The 20,469-nt window shown below is 49.0% G+C and overlaps 1 pseudogene; it reads right to left on the reverse strand.

The window, feature by feature from the left end:
- Positions 1-7,561: 7,561 nt before the first annotated feature.
- On the reverse strand, positions 7,562-9,902 carry LOC147708697 (transmembrane protein 160 pseudogene; annotated as a pseudogene).
- Positions 9,903-20,469: the final 10,567 nt, after the last annotated feature.

Genomic DNA, 20,469 nt, shown 5'->3' on the forward strand with positions numbered 1-20,469 from the left:
GTATTTAATGTATTAAAAAATTTAAAACAAAACTTACAGAAACCTTGAGTCAGGGCTCATGATAAGGATACTCCATGTTGCACAACTTTTGCATGTTACACAAGGACTGATTCACAGTGGTAAAGTTACACTTCAGGTGTTACTTTACTCTTGCAGTGTACGTTTACGACTGGTCACTTTCTATCAGAAACTTTACGAGCAGTAAATTTGTAAGTAATAAGTAACTCCAAATAGTTTCTACGGAGTTACAACTCATACAGTTAGTTACTTACTACTCGTAAAGTTACTGGTACTAAAGCAAACACAACATTCAAAAAGTTGATGAGCAGCACATCAACTAAGTATGGGTGAATTTTGCGGATTCGCGGTCCGCGAATTCACGCAAAATGGCAAAAACAATTTGCGAGTTCGCGGATTTTCCCGCGAACTCCCGGATTTTTTTTCCATTTGTAACACGTGTATCTGTAACTTTGCCACCGCGCCGAAAGGAAGGTGCCGAGGTCCCTCGAGTGAGCTGTCCATCATAGTGAGGAAAGGGCGGGAAGACATTGCATACCCTAGTGTGTGTGTGGCGGGGCTTCTATGCGAGTTCACATGCCTCTTGTTTATAAAGGGTCAGACACCGATTTGAGCAGCAGAGGAGGAGAAAGCAGCCTCCTGGTCACAGGAAGTACACAGGGCTTGCGCTCGAGAAACTCGTGGATGCAAAGACCTCGATCAAGGATTACATCTAATTGTAGGCGGTAGAGATATGGGGAGGAAGCACACCTGCCTAGCCTCGACCGGGCTCACTAGTTGTTTGGGCTGATTATAATGCGTGACTGAATTTGAGCTTCAACTCGGGCACCTGCTTTATTTATATCATTCAACCTGCTGTTCGGGACAACATTCAAATAAATAAACATCAACATTCAAAATGTGCGTTGACTACTATTTACAGTCAAGCAACCTTCCCTTTAAAGCCAAATTCTCGGGTGGCGTGGCCAAGATGGCGGGCTGAGAGGTCGCACTTGCCAAGAGCTCCCGGGCCCCTGAAACCCTGCACCGCTCACAACCGCTGATTCCCCCCCGGATCGAGCGGTGACTGAGCCTGGTGATCCCTGTGGTGGTGTGGAGCGATCGTTGAGCCCTGAGTGCCCCGCCGGAGGTGCGATTCTGACCGAGATAGCCTGGGGCGGAGCCCGCTGGGCGGCTTGTGTGCGATCCAGGGGCCGGGAGACCTTCAGGCTTGGGGTCTCGACGGTGTGTTCTGCCGACTGTGTGTGACCTGCTGGAGTGTCTGCACCGCGGTGTCCGAGTGGGTGGCGAGGAGGACTTCGCCGGCGGAGCGGAGCCGAACGGAGGAAGTCGACGAGAGCGGAGCCGAACGGAGGAGGTCGACGGAAGCGGAGTCGGCCTCCGGCTGCTACGCAAGTCCGGGGCTTGAGAGCACTCACCTCGTGCGGCCGCTCCGGCCCAACCCTGGTCGTGGCGGAGTGGTGTTGCGCCTCCGGAGCATTTATTCAACTAGGCGTACCGGCCCCGGCTGCCTACGCCCCGCGAGCCTGCCCTCCGGCTGTGTCTCTCGCCACTGGACTCGCGACGGGGGTAGGCCTCACTCCCTGGGCGTTGGCCCATTGACTGTAACGGGCGGCCATTTTGCGAACTCCGGACCGGCTGCCCGGCCTTGCTCGGGGCCTCTGTGTGACGGTGCTTCCTGGCCGTAGTATAGCTGCCCTAGCCCTGGTGACCTCTTCGCCGAGCGACGGCCATCGGTGCCTTCCGCACCGCCAGGATGTCGAATGCCAGGGGTCAAAGGAGGGGCGATCGGACTTTGCCGGACATGTTGGGACGCGGTGCCCTACGCAGCGGAGGGAGCCAAACCGCCACGACCTCCCCGGCCCCTTCCAGGGGCGCTGAAGGTGGGGAACCCCCGGTGACACGATCGTTCCTGGAGTCGCTGTTTAGCTCCTTGCGGGAGGATTTTCAGACTTTGAAGCAGGAGGTGGCCGGGGAGGTCCGCGAGATACGGAGAGAGGTGGACTCCCTGGGGGAGCGGGTCAACACCGTGGAGGAAGCTGGTCATTCCAGGGACGAGGAGATCACCCACCTGCAGCAAGAGGTCCTGCGGCTGCGGGAGCAACAGATTGAGCTGCAGGCCCGCGCCGAGGACCTCGAAAACCGGTCCAGGCGGAACAACATTAGGGTCCGAGGCGTCCCGTCCGGCGAGGAGGGTGAAGACGTGACCGCATACCTGGAGGAACTCTTCCATGCAATTTTGGGGAAGTCAGAGGATTTTCAAGTTCGCATCGACAGGGCGCACCGGGTGGGCCGCCCCCGCAGGGCTACGGCCCCGCCCGGACATTTTGGCCTTCCTGCGAGGCGCGGCGGCAGCAGCCTTTCCGATTTCGAGACCACCCGGTGGCCCTCTATCAGGATTTATCTACGGTCACACTGCAGAAGAGAAAGTCCTTTAAGATCGGCACGGACTTCCTCCGGGAGTAGGGGACACAGTACTCTTGGGGGCACCCTTTCCGCCTGATTTTTCGATGGAACGGAACATTGCACCAGCTCCGGTCCCTCCAGGATGTCTGCGCAGTATTGGGCATCACAGCATCGGATACGGACACCCCGGCGCCGCGCCGCAGACGAAGCACTCGAGACGGTTGGCAACAGGCTGGGGAGAGGTGGTCCCCGCCGCCGGAGCGACCGGACTCACCAACGATTCGGGCGGACATGTCGGCCGCCATCCAGGAGGCCTCCAGAGTGACGGCGACCGGTGAAGTGGCCCTGACGGCCTGAACTTACTCCGGGGGGAGTCTACACTAGCCTTTTCTTATTGCAGGTGCGGGGGTTCTGGGGGTGGGTGGGGTAGGATGGCGAGTGCAGGTGATGGTGGCTGGACGTCCACTAGATTGACCTTCCACGACCTTGTCCGATAAGGACCGGACTGGGACAATGACTTCTTTGAATGACTTGAGAAGCGGGGAGCGGGAATGGGAATTGCAGGGGGGTGTTTTGAGTTTGGGGGTCTGCAAGGGGACTGGGAGTTGGGAGCGGTGTGGGGTTGGGTGTGTGAAGTTCCAGGGGAAGGGGGGGGTTCCTTTAGTTGTGGGGTTTCGGGGTTTGGGGACTGTACTGTGCCATAGGGATGTCTGCGTTTGCTGTGCGCTGAGGTTTCGTGAGATGGCCTCCATGTTCGCTTGCTGGGCCTTGTCCACCTACACGTGCGTTTCAATAATTCCCCTCCTTGATGGCTCTTAAAGTTGTTACTCTGAATGTGAAAGGGCTGAATAACCCGGTTAAAAGGCGGGCGGTACTGTCTCTGTTGGAGAACTCCCAGGCTGATATCTACCTGCTACAAGAGACCCATCTGCTGGCCAAAGACTGTCCCAGAATGCGTACCCCCAAGTTCCCCACGCAGCTTTTCTCCTCCAGCGCTTCCAAAACGGCAGGGGTGGCACTTCTGTTCTCCAGGGGGTTCAGGGGGGAGATCTTACAAAAGGTGGCGGAACAGAAAGGGAGGCTCTTGGCCTACAGGATTAGGGTGGGAGGCTTGGTGCTGACTGTCGGCTCTATCTACGGCCCCAATGACCGTCAGGATCAATTCTTGCACAGGGCACTGGAAGACGTGGCGTCCACCTCTGATAGGCACATAGTGTTGGGGGGAGATCTGAATCTGGTATTCGACGCGGCTCTAGACAGGTCTGTGCAACGGCGCCACCAGTTGGGAGAGCTTTCGGGCTCGGTTCGCACCCGACTTGAGGAGCTGGACTTGCATGACATGTGGCGCCACCTCCACCCTACTACCCGCGCGTACTCTTACTTCTCACATGCACACAAGTCCTATGCGCGACTGGACCATCTACTTGTGTCGGGCCCGATGCTCGTTTTAGCCTCGAATGCTGACATGGGGGTCCTCTCTCTTTCCGATCATGCGCCGGTGGAGGGTGCCTTCAATCTACCCCCGGTGGCTCGGCCGAGAGGGGTCTGGCGACTCCGGGACACACTATTGCACAGACGGTCGACGGTGGAACAGATTAGCGCGGCCATCGCGGACTTCCAGCGCGTAAACGATAATGACGACACCTCCCGCGCGACGCAATGGGCGGCCCTGAAGGCTGTGCTCCGGGGCGAATTTATTGCCATCTCCTCGGCGGAGAATAAGGATCGACAGCTCAAGAGGGACGAGCTTACCCGGCAGGTGCGGGAGCTGTAGCAGGTTCATCATAGGACGGGAGCTCCCAGAGTCTGGAGGCAGCTGAAAGCCGCCAGGAAACTCTTGTCTGCCCTGGACATGGACCGGGCGGAGTACGCCATGCTTCATCTGAAGCACAAGTATTATACCGGTGGCGACCGATGCGGACGGCTCCTGGCCAACAAGCTCAGGGTGCAACACCAACAGCACCGAGTGAAGGAGCTGGTTAACCCGGCCGGAGGTTCTGTCACGGAAGACGAGCAAATTGCGGACGTTTTCCGTAGTTTTTACGCAGACCTCTACACTGGCGAGGCCCCTTCCGCCCGGGCGGACTATCTGGAGTCGGTGCCGCTCCCGTCGTTAACGCCGGATCAGGCCCAGTATCTGGAACGGGAGATCCGTATCGAGGAGGTGGTCACGGCGATCCCCCGGCTCAAACCGGGCAAGGCCCCGGGCCCGGATGGCTTCATCCCTCTTTTTTATAAAACCTTCTGTCAGGAGCTGGCACCTCTGTTGACCCGCCTCTTCAACACATTCTCGTAGCCGGGTGCCATTCCCCCCGAATTTCTTCAGGCCACGGTCTCCGTGATCCCGAAACCGGGCAAGGACCGGACTGCCTGTGGGTCCTACCGTCCTATCTCGCTGCTGAACACGGACTTGAAAGTGTTCACCAGCATATTGGCAGCGCGCCTGGCACTACATCTCCCAAGCATGGTCGACTCGGATCAGGCAGGCTTCGTGCCTGGCAGGCAGACGGTGGACAACACAAAGAGGGTGACTCATATTCTTGAGAAGGCTTCCAGGATCCCCGGGGAAAGAATGCTCCTTTCCATAGACGCGGAGAAGGCTTTTGACAGGGTGCACTGGCCCTACCTGGAGAAGGTCTTGGGCAAGTTCGGGATAGGCGAGAAGTTCCGGCACCTGATCTTCAACTGCTACCGGTTCCCGTCCGCGGTGGTCCGAGTGAACGGGGGCAGTTCCCGACCCTTTCCCATAGAACGGGGTACGCGACAAGGATGTCCACTGTCCCCTTTGCTCTTTGCTCTTTATATGGAGCCGTTTGCTCAAAGGGTTCGGCAGAACCCCGATATCATCGGAGTCAAGATGGGCGAATTTCATCACGCGATTAGCCTATATGCAGATGACGTCATTTTGACGCTCGATGACCCACGGAGGTCGCTGCCGGCTTGCATTGCGGAATTGGACCTCTTCGCCGCGGTGGCGGGCTTTAAGGTGAACCTCGGGAAATCAGCTGCCCTCGACATTTCGCTCGCCAGCGCCACCAGGGCGGAATTGCAGAGGCTTTACCCTCTGAGTTGGTCCGGGGACCGGATTCCGTATCTGGGGATCCTGTTGGCACCCTCCCTCCCGGCGATGGTCACGGCCAATTATGCGGCTTTAAGCACGAAAATCAGAGAGGAACTGGGTCAGTGGGATAAGGGCACGTTGTCGCTGCTAGGTAGGGTGGCCGCAGTGAAGATGACCCTCCTGCCTCAGGTACTATACCTGTTTAGGGCGTTGCCGCTCCAGCCCCCCACAGGGTGGCTCGCGGAGACTCAATCGGCCATTGCGCGGTTTGTGTGGCAGGGCCGTAGACCACGGATTAAAAGGAACATCGCTACGCTGGTGCCTGAATCTGGGGGGCTAGGGATACCTGATTTACGGAAATACTTCCAGGCCGCCCAACTTCGCTATCTGGTGGAATGGAGCCGGTGGGAGTCAGACAAACACTGGCTGTTCCAGGATCAAGCGGTAGCAGGCAGAACGCTACAGGAGGTGCCATTCTTGAGGCGGGCTCATCGACCCCCTAACCTTTACGCATCTCTTGTGACGCGTGTCCCACTTCGGGCGTGGGACTCGGTGGCCATTAGGCATGAACTCACTACCTTTCCCTCTCCCTTCACGCCGTTAATTGTCAATCCGGACTTCGGCCCGGGAACTGAGCCTGGCGCTTACGATCGCTGGCGGGCAGCCCGCTGTTGCACTTTGTATCACCTGTATGGCCCAGAGGGTGTCATCCCCTTCCAGGACTTACGGCGGGACTACGGCCTCCCTGAGACGGAGCGCATGAGGTATATGCAGGCGCGCCACTGGGCGCTACAACCCCAAGTGCGCGAAACGGCGGACCGGGAGATCACGGTGTACGAGCGCTGGTTAATCACTCGCACGCCGGACGCTAAACTTATCTCCGATTTGTACAAGATGCTGCAGCCCCCCCCTTTCACATTCACAACCCCGGTCAGGAGCGCTGGGAACGGGAGCTCGGACGAGTGTTGAGTCACACAGAATGGGACCACATCTCCTACCGCTCACGCCACTCTGCCTATCACACGGGGCTCACGGAGACCTTCACCAAAATTTCGACCTATTGGTACCGCACTCCTGAGAAATTACATGAGATGGATAGGTCAATACCGGGGACGTGCTGGCGTAACTGTGGCCAAACTGGCACGCTTACACACATACTGTGGGATTGTCCCCTTTTGGATTCTTACTGGGAGGAGGTTCTTAGCGAGGTGGATAAATGTTTTGAGATAGAGCTTCCACGGTTCCCTGCCTATGTCCTACTGGGATTGCCGAATGGGTTGATGTACCCCCTCAGGTCTAGAAGGGGTAGACAGATTGCGATAGCTCTAGGGTCAGCGGTGCAAAACATTCTCATACACTGGCGCTCCACCACGCTCCCTACTGTTGTCGGCTGGCTGCATAGATTGTGGCATGTCCTTGGCATGGAGAAAATGTCCTTAGTGGCACTGGGGGATACAGATGCTTTTGAGGAGCTGTGGGCGCCTTTCCATGGCCTGTTGTGTTCTGAGTTCAGGGAGATCACCTGCCCTAGGTATCTCGGGCTGTTACGGCTGACACCGCCACCGGATCCGCCTGTTTGATTGGTCGGAGTTGGCGTTGAGTAGCGGAGTCAACCGGAGGGTCGCTATGAGGGGAGAGCAGATGGTCATTGGCACAGTACAGGGGGTGGGTTGGGGTGCAGTAGTTGGGGGGTTTTGTTGGTTGGGTAGGTTATGGAGCAGGGTTGTTTCCCCACCTTTCTTCCCCCCCCTTTTTTCCCCTTTCCCCTTCCCCCCCTTCCCTCTCCCCCTTCCCCCCCCTTTTTTTTGTCTTTAACCACAGGCGCGCAAGCTGTGTTTCCATGCCGGATGGTGCCTACTGAGGGAACAGAATTGCTTTGATGTATCTAATGCACCGTACGCTTTGATTGTGGGGCACCTGTGGTTTTTCATTCTCTTGCACTGTTGTTTCCTTCCTTACCCTGCTTCAATAAAATACTTTAAACCTAAAGCCAAATTCTCAACCCGATCCTCTCAGGAGAGAGTATTTACACTGCAGAAAATCCACAATTGTAGCCAAAAAGAGAGCGATGGAGGAAGCGTTCATGCGCTGCAAAGTCTTATTAAAAGCTCTATTTGTCCCGTCTTCCACCATCTTTCTTGTCTCGGCCATCTTCACAGGTGTCCTCCCGCAGTATCTCCACTTCCAAACATCCGATGTATAGAGAGATGGCACAGACCCAAAACAGCCCCAAATATAACACTGCAGCTCCGCTCAGCATGGCTGCAGAAACAGAAAGAATCATGGTCCTGCATAGCAGCACGAGATTGGCAAGGTAGGAAGCACTTCCATATGAGACACAAACTCCACCCAGAATGAAGAATCCATAAGCTGCTACTTGGCCAACATCACTCTGAACGAAAGAAATCACCCAAATTCCAGTGGCAAGCAAACCATTTTGAAACCAGGAAAGGTATCCGGTCTCATGGGCCTTCCTCAGCAGCCACACATCAGCCTTGTTCAACTCGGATACAGCTGGTGCACCACCTCCAGTTCCCCGAGGATACACCAAAGAGCTGTGCAGCCTCCTCCGGCCACTTCGTTTAAAACCCAGCCGCAGTAAACTCCCGGCCCGCAGTAAAGCTTGGGTGCCACAGCTCAGGCCCCTCTCACCTTAGTTACTGGACAAAAGACATACGTTATTTGAGCAGTACAACAAGGCAGCAGGTTTTTGTCTCAAATAACGGACTGGCCAAGAAAATTCTGGACTGGTAGTCACCCTAAGGAGCCTACCCTGAGGAAGCCGCAACCCTGAAGATGGCAGTTCGGGCTGGACTGTTCCCATGAGGCACAGGGTCAGACTGATTTGCATATAGCCATGTCTGAACTGGGGTGGCAGAGTGGGCTAAAGAACGGTGATGGATTACACCCAGATCTTTTGACTGGGTGTGAGTGTTTGATTGATTCAGATGCTCCGTCCATCACCACCCCCTTTTGTGCCGCTTTTGGCAGACATAAGTGTGGCAGGGTATGCTCAGATGTGAGTCCCTTGCTCACTTTGCCACTTTATTCAAGCAAGCCGGGCTGAAGATGGCTGGAATGCCAGAAACTGGTCCTCGGAAGCTTGTTACCGGTCCAGGGAAGACATGGCTTGGCAGTTCGGGCTGGACTGTTCCCATGAGGCACAGGGTCAGACTGATTTGCATATAGCCATGTCTGAACTGGGGTGGAAGAGTGGGCTAGAGAACAGTGATGGATTAAACCCAGATCTTTTGACTGGGTGTGAGTGTTTGATTGATTCAGATGCTCCGTCCATCACCACCCCCTTTTGTACCGCTTTTGGCCGCCATAAGTGTGGCAGGGTATGCTCGGACGTGAGTCCCTTGCTCACTTAGCTACTGGATTCAAGCAAGCCGGGGTGAAGACGGCTGGAATGCCAGAAACCGGTCCTCGGAAGCTTGTTTCCGGTCCAGGGAAGACATGGCTTGGCAGTTCGGGCTGGGCTGTTCCCATGAGGCACAGGTTCAGACTGATTTGCATATAGCCATGTCTGAACTGGGGTGGCAGAGTGGGTTAAAGAAAGGTGATGGATTAAACCCAGATCTTTTGATCGGTGTGAGTGTTTGATTGATTCAGATGCTCCGTCCATCACCACCCCCTTTTGTACCGCTTTTAGCCACCATAAGTGTGGCAGGGTATGCTCAGACGTAAATCCCTTTCTCACTTTGCCACTGGATTCAAGCAAGCCGGGCTGAAGACGGCTGGAATGCCAGAAACCGGTCCTCGGAAGCTTGTTTCCGGTCCAGGGAAGACATGGCTTGGCAGGTCGGGCTGGACTGTTCCCATGAGGCACAGGGTCAGACTGATTTGCATATAGCCATGTCTGAACTGGGGTGGCAGAGTGGGCTAAAGAACGGTGATGGAATAAACCCAGATCTTTTGACTGGGTGTGAGTGTTTGATTGATTCAGATGCTCCGTCCATCACCACCTCCTTTTGTACCGCTTTTGGCCGCCATAAGTGTGGCAGGGTATGCTCAGACATGAGTCCCTTGCTCACTTTGCCACTGGATTTAAGCAAGCCGGGCTGAAGAGGGCTAGAATGCCAGAAACCGGTCCTCAGAAGCTTGTTTCCGGTCCAGGGAAGACATGGCTTGGCAGTTCGGGATGGACTGTTCCCATGAGGCACAGAGTCAGACTGTTTTGCATATAGCCATGTCTGAACTGGAGTGGCAGAGTGGGCTAAGGAACGGGGATGGATTAAACCTAGATCTTTTGACTGGGTGTGAGTGTTTGATTGATTCAGATGGTCTGTCCCCCTTTGTACTGCTTGGAGCCCGGGAGCAGCACCAGCTTCCCGGGCAGATTCCCAGGCATCTTCAAGAAGACTCTGACAACTGAGATGTCCGCTTCATCAGGTCCGAGCAATACGTTGTCCATGAAGAAAGTCGGCCTCCGGGGAGTGGACTCTACGAATGAAACTATCTACAAGAAGACTACGTCCTCTGCCTTAATAGGTGCCATTCAGCTGGGAATTACCCACATCATTGGCAGCCTAAGTACTAAGCCAGAACACAATGTCCTTATGCAAGATTTCTATGTGGTGGAAAGCATTTTCTTCCCAGGGGAAGAAAGCAACCTGACCCCAGCCCATCACTACAATGACTTTCGATTTAAAACCTATGCTCCTGTGGCCTTCCGTTACTTCAGAGAACTCTTCGGGATCCGACCAGATGATTATTACCTGTATTCCCTCTGCAACGAATCCCTGATTGAACTATCAAATTCGGGGGCCAGTGGGTCGCTCTTCTATGTGTCTGGAGACGATGAGTTCATCATTAAGACTGTCCAGCATAAAGAAGCAGAGTTTCTGCAGAAGCTGCTTCCTGGCTACTATATGAATTTAAACCTGAATCCACGTACGCTGTTATTTATATCTGTAAGTGTTTCCTGTTGAGGTTTAATTTTTGTGACAGGAGCATCATGCCAGAATGAATCCTGCCTGCATATTTATCCACGAAGATGCCACCCTCTACTGCAAAAAATGCAACAACAAAAAAAGTCCGGTCGCGAGCGGATTTGCGGATTTTTAGCAATTTCGCGCAATTCGCGGATCGCAAAATTGCCGAAAATCCGCAAAATCCACGAGCGGAACGGATTTTGCACCCACCCTTAACATCAACATCACATCTGTTGTGGAAGTAGGAAGACAGATCAGGCTATCAAATGAAAACAGTCCTACTGTCCCACATCACCAAGTTATCTAATTGTTTTGTTACCTATAGTTAAAAAATACAAAATAGGGAGGACCCACCCAATTCTAAAATGTGAAAGCAATGTATATAAGTTTGTCAAAGTAGTACAATGATATATATGCAAGTTCTGCTGTGGCCTACTTAATCAAGGAAGTAGAGTTTGTCCTCAAACTCAAGAGGTTCTCCCAGAAATCCATCAGCTAACACACATGAGTCTGACCAATTGCACACATTCTCCTCCTGTGCTGTTTCAGAAACAATGTAATCTTGTGATATGATGTGTTCGTTGATCTTACTCATGATCAATCTCTCAATATTTTGAGGTAAAAGACTGGTCCTTCTGACGTTAACAACTGCACCAGTTGCACTGAACACTTGCTCAGAAGAAACACTTGCTACCTGACAAAATAGATACTTTATTGCCAGGCTGCTGAGCTATGGCTATTGTCTCATCTTCCCATACCAATAAACCCATAGGTTGTGATCCAGGTAAACCTCTTTTGGATAGTCCTGGAGTATTCTCTGAAAGTTCATTTGTACTGCCACTTGCTCGACCTTTGTAATGTAAATGTAATTTATAAAGCGCAACTCATACCTGGGAGTGTCTTGGTGCTATAGAATTCTCACTAGGGCAGCAGCAGTGTCAGCGACGGGTTTAGAAGGTGTTTAAGGTGTCTCTTAATCCTGTGTGAAAAGCCAGGTTTTTAAGGCTTTTCTAAGTAAAGAGGGGGCTGTTTTAGAGCCAATAGCAGACTGTTCCAGAGCATTGCAGTAGCCCTGAAAAAATTCCCCCCTCAAGGGGCCTTCCTAAATGGGGGGCAATCAGGTTCCTGACAGAGCCTGAGTGAAGCATCCTTGCTGGTACATACCATTTAAGTTTCCTCTTAAAATGGCCTGGCCCGGGCCGTGCAGGGATTCAAATGCCAGACAAGTGCCAGACAAAGGTCTTTAAATTTACAGTTTTATCTTACTGGTAACAAGTGTCATTTCTTGATGGCACCTCTGGCCGATTCATATTTGGGAATTTTGAAGAGGAAATGAGCATCAGTGTTTTGCAAAGTCTGGAGTCTCTTCAAAAGACCTGATGGAAGAATAATGTAGAAACTGTTACAGTAATCAATCCTTGTGACGACCAGGGTCATGGTTACTATTTTCAGAAGCTCAGGAGGCAAGAGTTTTTCGATCTTTTTTATAAGCCTTAAGGAGCAAAAAGAGGCAGATGTAATTTTGTTAACTTTGTCCTTGAATTTCTGTTCACTGTCTACTTTTACCTGAAGGTGTAGGCAGCGAGTCCAACTCTGAAGGCCACCAGTCTGGTGTCCAAAGAGAGGGTTTGTTGTCGAAAATGATAACCTCAGTTTTTGAGGCATTCAATTTCAGCTAATTGCAATCCATCCAGTAGCTCACCTTACTCATGCATGAGCTAAAGAACGATGATGAATTCAATCCAGATCTGTGACTGGGGGTGAGTGTCTGAAAAGTTTTGGCGCTTTGTCCATCATCTCCATGTGTTTGCTTTGTTTGCCCTAAGTTGGCAGGGTATGCCCAGACGTTGGTCCCTTGCTCACTTTGCCACTGGATTCAAGCTAGCCTGGCTGAAGAGGGCTGTTAGCCCGAAACCAGTCCCAGGATACTTGTTTCAGGTCCAGGGAAGACATGGCTTGGCAGTTAGGGCTGGACTGTTCCCATGAGGCACAGGCTCAAGACTGATTTGCATATGGCTGTTTCTGAGCTGGGGTGGCGAAGTGAGCTAAAGAACGATGATGGGTTCACCCAGAGTGTCTGAAAAGTTTCAGCGCTCCGTCCATCATCTCCTTGTGTTTGTGATATTAAAATTAAGACATCGCATTGTCAACAATAATAGGGACTCCTCCCCCAAAAATTTCAGAGTGAGAGGAGTTCATGTTGTAGGGGACCCACGGAGTTTTGATCTCAATTGTTCAAGATCATCTTCAGGACATGTAACAGGTGAGCAAGCTGAATTCGGGTGTTGTTGCGGTTTGAATGGGCACCACAGGAAATTATAGTAAACTTCACGTTAGTGTGTGGTAAAGATGGGAAGGCTTATTGTTGTCAATGCGATGTCTTTATTTTAATATCACTATCACCTTTCAAGTCACACTTATTTTCACTTACTGTGTGAGCTCCTGAATACTATTGTTTTGGTAATAAATATCTGTCATAAACTGACCTATATGTCCCTGTGTGCATTGTTCATCACTCCCTATAAAAATTCACGTCCTGACTGTATCAAAGGCAGCGGAGAGATCCAGCAAAATCTGCATCGCCACCACCCATCAAGTACTTCTCGAATATATTCAGTTGCTACCACCAGGGCAGACTCTGCTATGATTTTTTCTAAATGCATGTTGCTTATCGTCTAGCAGTGAGTTTTCCTCTTTATATTCTGAGATCTGTTGATTCATAACTTTCTCTGTCAACTTGGCGGCAAAAGGGAGTCTTGAAATAGGTTGATAGTTCTTGGGGTCCACGGAATTCAAGTTGGGAGGATAGAGGCAAGTCTCCAATGGGAGGGGAAGATCCCTCCAGCAAACATGTTATTGAGAATTTGTCCCAGGTATTGTGCCACTTGAACAGGGATCATGTGCATTATACTAGGGGGCAGGGATCGTGTGGTGCACTAGATTTAATAAGAGAAATCAACTCTATGAGTTGTTCCACTGAGGAAGCCTTAAAGGTGGGGAAGTTGATTGTACCCAGCGGGTCAGTTGGAACATTCCCATCCTGATAACTGGCTGCTCTTTGTGCGGTGAATTGATTGTAAACATGAACAGCATAATGTCCGAGGTGATACCCATGAGTTCTGCCCTGATGCATAGCTATAATTATATGCTACTCAATTCCGCCTTCGTCCTAGCTAGTTTTGTAGATCTACTAGATAAAGTTAAACATTATTTTCTCTAGACCCATTATCCAGCCTCGCCTTCAAGCACATCCATGATTTGGCCATGCCTGCAGAGAAGCTAATAACATCTTACGCAGGGCTCTAAAGCAAAAACCCAGAGACTTGACTGCAATTAGGGAAAGCAGGAAACTGTATAAGCTTGCCACAAAAAAAGACAAAGTCAGCCTTGAAGGAGAAGTGGGAATTAATAGTGGACACTTGCCACTCCAAAGATCCCAAAGTCTTCTGGAAAGCAGTTTGGCTAGTCCTATTTCCCACTTTACAAGGTGATATAGTAACCTTCTATATACTACCTGAGACTTGGGTGGCGTACTACGCTGGTCTCTATTCCATTGACTCTGGTGCTACAGTTGCATCAGTACAGTCAAACCTAGTATGTCAAAATCTTGTTTTTAATGAAGAGGAAGTCCGAAAGGCAATTAAGAAAAGCAAAGGCAAGAAGGCTCCAGGTCCAGATGGAATTCCGTTGGACCTATTCAAGGAAAATCCAGCGTTGTCGACTTCGGTACTCACTGCAGTTTTGAACTCAGGGGCATACTACCTAGGAATCGCGAAATTTATCGCTAAGCAGGGTTAGCGGGAATAATTTTATTGCCGCGCTACGACGATTTTTATCGCTGAGATACCTTGCTATCATCAAGGTTTATCTAAGAAACGATAAAAATCATTCGAAATGCGTGAATATCGCTGGAAATACAGCGATATTCACACATTACCGTGACAATGCTCTTAGCCATGTTATCCACCTCCCATTGGATAACATGGCTAAGAAGTGCTCTGGGAAGGTGTTAGCTTTTGGAGATATTCTCGCTTAGCGCAAATATTTCCAAAACTACGCCTTTGTAGGTAATAGGAGATAGCGATGTTAGCGACTGTTTTCAGTCACTAACATCTTGGCACGTCCACTTAGCATGTCATTAGCGATAAATATCGCTGACATGCAAAGCGGGCGCCAAAATGCTCGCTATCGCCTATTAGCTGTCGCTAACTGGTGTTAGCGACAGCTTGGTAATAGGGCGATCAAATTATCGCCGCTTTAGCGGGAAAAAGTCCCGCTAAAGCGGCAATAAGGGCCCTTGGTAATATGCCCCAAAGTTTTTAATGAGGGAGTGCCAAAGTCTTGGTGCTCATCAGTCATAGTGCCTATTTATGAAAAAGGAAATGTGCACGGCCCCCAAACGCTATCAACCGATATCCCTTTTGGATTCTTCAGTCAAAGTCATCGGGAGAGTTGTGCTAGATCGCCTATTGGACTGGATCAACGTAAATCACATTGTGGCCCCCAGTCAGCATGGATTTATTAAGGGGTTAGGAACAATCGAACAGTGCCTTAACCTCAACCTTATTTTGTCCGAATACGCAAAGGGCGCTTCCACTCAGCTGACTTTTATGGACCTGACCAGTGCGTTTGACTATGTCTAACGCTCTAAGTTGTGGGACATCTAAACGAACATGGGAGTCGACGCGGGTCTGGTCTCTTTTCTGAGGCTTCTCCATCACGATCTTTCTGCTTCAGTGAGGTATGGCAATGCCGGGGAGTGTTCAGTGCTGTTTGATATCAAACGCGGGGTGCGCTAAGGTTGCGTCCTTGCCCTGATCTTATTTCTCTTCTATTCTAATGAATTGGAGAACACTTTGGTTTCAGTTGGGGATGACGTACCACAAGTGGAGAAAAAGGCAGAGCCAGCGCTACTCTATGCGGATGTTGTAGTACTTCTGGCAAGGACTGTGAATGGCCTAAATAAACTCATTGCCAGTTCCATCTATTTTATGAAGGGCCTTGGGCTAGAGCCAAACTATAATAAAACTTTTATGATGATTTGTGGCCCCAACAATACTAAATCCCATTGTTTGAAAGTGGAGGGCAAGAAGCAGGAGAGGGCTAGTTCCTTCCCGTATTTAGGCCTGGAATTCGAGGAAGGTTGCACATGGCATACTTGTATAAATAAATAGAATAATACGCTATATGCGAGCAGTTGGGACCACCATCTACCTTGCAATGCTCATAGGTAAAAAGCCCATTGCCTCAATATTAGAGATCTATCATCGTAAATGTATACCGATTTTAATAGAAGGTATGGATATCTGGGGATGTAGGGATGTACATTCTATACAAACCAAGGAGTATAGATTTTGTCGCAGTGTTTTAGGAGTTCCCCCCACATTGCCACATTGTTCTCTTCATTTGAAGCTAGGTCTTGATTATGTACAAGTTATTATAAATGCAGCCCCTTTAGCCACCTGGTGGTCCATTTGGGCAAACGAAGAAACCAGGCAATTCTTAGAGACTGTTTAAGTTGTTCCTGAGGTCTTTCTATTCCTTGGCTACAATATATTAAAACTTGCCTCATGGAACTTGGTTGTGTCTCTCTGTTTGAGCACCCAGAATCAATTGGCATAGGAGACCTACAGAGGGTGTTGGATAGCTTCCGAAAGCATAAAGAATCTTCTAGGGAACTGTCTGAAGTGTCCAAACCCATTATTGCTTTATTCAAGAACCTTCCACTAATGCCCCGTATCTTTCATATGTAAATAATGTCCACAAAAGGAATTAACTAACAAGATTTAGGCTGGGGTCTTTTTGCTGGTTGATATGCTTCCCCTTGGGCCAGTATTCTCTTGAAACTATTATCACGCGCCCTTACGATGAACATTCAAGCCAAACTATTTTACATTTTGTCTTTTTTTGCCAATTTTATCTTCAATTTACTAGGAAATTTTTATTACCACTTTTGCGCAAGTATTCGTTTTCTAAATGTAAAGCGACTTTATATTTTCAACAGCAACTTAATGACTGTGACGTTTGCTTTGCTGTTGCAAGCTTTCTGAAGTGCACTTTAGCAAAGAGATGTATTTGAAAAGCTCATGTATTTACCGTATTTGCATTGCTGCTCTAATGCTTATTGTTGCTGCTAACTCTTTTATAAGACTGATTTTAATATTTTAATGCTACTGGTTTATATCTGCTGCTATCTAGTTCATCTGCACTGCCACTTTAGCTCTGTACAAACCATTGTTTTTGCCTGCATTGTGAGTGTAAACTTTTAAATGTGTTTGGATTTTAATGTTGTTTCTTATTCCGTGTACCTTTTATGACCTGTCTTCGGAAGGTGGAATAAAAAAAGAAAGAAAGATTGTAAATATTACCCACTTTTTCTTGAAAGAAGTTTGCCAGTGTGTCGCAAAAGTTTTGATTTATGACTGCATGACTTGGACTCATTGGTGTTTCAAGTTTTTTTATTGCTGAGAAGAGGGTTTTGTTTGCATCACAGGCTGCTGTTACATGCTCCGAGTAGTATGCGGTCTCTACTGCTATAATAACCTTTTTATGCTTGGCTAGTTTAGTTTTATAGATATTTTTTCCTCCACCTCCTCATTTTTCCTCCATTTTTGTTCTTGTCTATGACAATCCTGCCTATATAGCCTGAGGTTTTCATTGTACCTGGCCTGGGATAATTTTTTTAACTGTGGAATTTTTGAATGATTGGCGCTACTATATCCAATGCAGAGTTTAGACAATGTGTAAAATTCTCAACACTTTGCTCCAGGTTATCCCCAGGTAGTCATGGATCAGAGGTAATAGCTGGCCACATTTTATGCCAGGCTCTGCTCAGAGATTCCTGGATGGAGTTTCTATGCATGATGGTTTTCTCGATCTTTATCAGCCACTTAACAACCCAATAGTCAGATGGGAAAGGTGGAAGGAGGGTGGTGTCAGCGTAATTGGAGAAAATTCCATCTAACATGTGTCCAGCCCTGTGCGTTGGACCTTTGGTAATTGGACATCCATTGCTTCAATCAGTTTTTGGGATCCTGGGTCAGTTTCCTTTTCCAGGTGAAAGTTGAAATCCCCCAACACCAGGAAGTTCTCATTAGTGATAGAAGATTCCATTAGCATACTCAGATTGTCAGCAAAGTAACACCTTGGTCCTGGAGAAAGATATACTAACATTGCCAGTGAATCTGGTGGCTGTACCTAGAAGGCTAACGCCTCAATACCAGAGGTGGTTAATGGCTTGAATATGGTTTTAAGGTGATTACGATAGAACACTGCCAATCCCCTTCCTTTTTTTTACTGTCTGCCTGTTGCCTTTGCCTCTGCATTTGACTTAAACCCTGCCACTTGAAACTAAGCCACTGCAGAGATTGGGTTATAGTTTTCTGTTACTGGTGTTATTGGTTATGAAGTTGTTGGCTTTGAGAAAACAGCACTGCCCTCTCTGGAAGTTGCATGACAGAACTTCTGCCCGGAACTCTACCTTCTGGCTGTCCTTCTTCCAAGTCCCTCTCCTGATCGACCATCTAAGTCTTGTAAAGAGAAACATTCTCTTCTGAAAAGGAATTAGAGTAACCAGTATTTTATTGTACCGTGAGTCAAGTATTGTAGAACATATGTACTATTTGGAGTACACGATCTCTCTTTGTAGACTTTAATTACCAGCCAAGCAAAGGATTGAGCTCTGAACCTACTCATATGCTTCTTCAATCACATTGATGAACCTTTGCGACACTTTTTTCAACCGGTCCTGTAGTAGCTGCAAAAACGTGTCATCGTACTGTCCTTCTTGCTGACTTTCCAGGTGAAATCCTCAGAAAGAAAGTAGCATGTGTTTCAGGCACTTGACTAGCACCCAATTGTCCATCTCCATTGTCATACTTTTCCCAGTTGCATCTCATCCTCTTTGAAGAACATAGTTGGTGATCAGTCTGTACTGCTCAAACAGATGCTGCAGCATGTAGTAGGTCGAGTTCCAACTTTTTGGTACCTCCTCTATGAGAGCTTTAACCAGTACTCTGTTAGCATGCTGAATGATGGTCAACTGGTAGCGGGCTTTAAAAGAATGGAATTAGTGCAGATTCTTCAGCTGGTGGGCAGTATGTTACTGACTGGGTCTTCTTTTTTGAGAAAGTCTTGTGCAATCAGGTTGATGCAATACACCAAACACAGGACCCTGAAATATCCATCACCTGCCATGGCCTTGACTACCTCTAGAGCCTGCCTTTCTGGCTAGCTGAGCTGGGCTCCCTCACCCCTATATCCTCCTCGGCTAAAAGCCTTGGAGTCACAATCAATAGCGACGTATCCATAAAGTCTCAGATTGGAACCGTAGTCTCCACCTGTTTGTTTTAGCTATGAAAAATAAAGAAAATAAGCAGATTTCTCACTAGGGAAGCCCGGGTGTAGGTAGTATTAGCACTGATCATGTCCCACATCGATTATGTTAATTCCCTATACTTCGGCCTGCCCACATACCTAACAAAGAGACTGCAACTGCAGAATCAGGCCGCAAGTCATTTATCGGCAGCCCAGATGGCAACATGCTTCCCCTCTCATGAAGAACTACATTTGCTCCCTGTACTTCAACGATGTACATTTAAAATCGTCTGTCGAATCTTCAAATCATTACATGGCCCATGCCCAGAATTCATCTCCAATATCATTCGGAGATATACACCTACCCGCACTCTGCGTTCAGGCCACATGCATTTGCTGGTCATCCAGTATTACAAATCAAAACGGTTAGGTGGCAGCAGATTTGCGGTACTGGCCCCGCGCTTTTGGAAAAATCTGACCCCTGACATCAGATCCTGTACAGGTCTTTTAAGATTCAGGAAGCTCCTCAAAACATGGCTTTTTATTCAGGAATATGATTAACCTGAAACATGGTGGCTCATTTAGATATCTGACTATCCGTCCAAGGCTCCAGTCACTACTATAGTTAGCGCCAAGAAACCAATTGGTCTACGCACGTCCTATATAAATATTTTTAACATAACAGAACAGAACATTGACTATATTACTGCCAGTGTCAGAGGTGACAAATCAAATTTTGAGACCTCTGGTACAAAGCCATTCAAACACCTTTCTCTTAAACTCTTCTAAGATGTTTACAGATGTTGGGATTTCACCTTGGTCAACATCACTAATGTTGCATACCGCTGAATGACCTCAAAGAAAATAGGGAGAGGCCCACCATCCAAGAGATTGGGTACCAACGTGATCCAAAAAGGAAAAAATCCCTTGGAGAAATAACACTAATCGTACCGCTAAATGCCCTTAAAACCTACTTCAGTGCTGAGACCTGCACATAGTTGTTGCTTAAGCCCCACAAAAGAGATCCAGTGTGCAATTATACACATGTAATAAGTTACTTGACAACAGGTCCACACGTCTGTCATTAGGAGCGTAGTCTGAACAGCACTCTGCTGCATAGCTTGATCAACCAATTGCAGCACATAATGATGGAATGCTGAAACATCAACATTGGCAAAATAGGTCCGGCTGAGAAATCTCCGCATCAGGCAGATGGCTGCTACCATTTCTAAAAAATCCAGCTTTTTCCACAAAATAAAAAGTGAGGAGGTCTAGTGCTAACATTTTAGCCAGCTTCCCATTGCATAAACATGCTGTTGGGTGGTTGCATTTTTAGGGCCCCTTCTGCCTAAATATGCCTGAAATAGTAGCTTGAATTTTCTTCTTTCATGGTGCCAATGACACAGGCGGCTTCCGGAGAGAACTAGGAGGTGGTAGACTCAATGCAGGAATCACTGTATGTGGCAGTGCATACATCTGAGTCTTGTGCCATTTGGAGGTTGCGGGTGATGCTGACACAATACAGGCAACCGGGCTGCTTTGTGTAATATTGTCATCCTCTTCTTCCTTAAGACCACCTTCTTCTTCTATTACTTTGAACTGAACTGCTTCCCCTTTCTCTTCACTACCACCAGCCGCTATTTTTTTAGTTGCTCCTCACACCGGATTGAATGATGTTTTCTCAGGTGGGACATATGGTCTCCAGTACTTTACTTCAAACTTGGCTTACCT

This window comes from Lissotriton vulgaris, chromosome 6 (genome assembly GCF_964263255.1).
Source record: "Lissotriton vulgaris chromosome 6, aLisVul1.2, whole genome shotgun sequence".
Lineage (NCBI taxonomy): Eukaryota > Metazoa > Chordata > Amphibia > Caudata > Salamandridae > Lissotriton > Lissotriton vulgaris.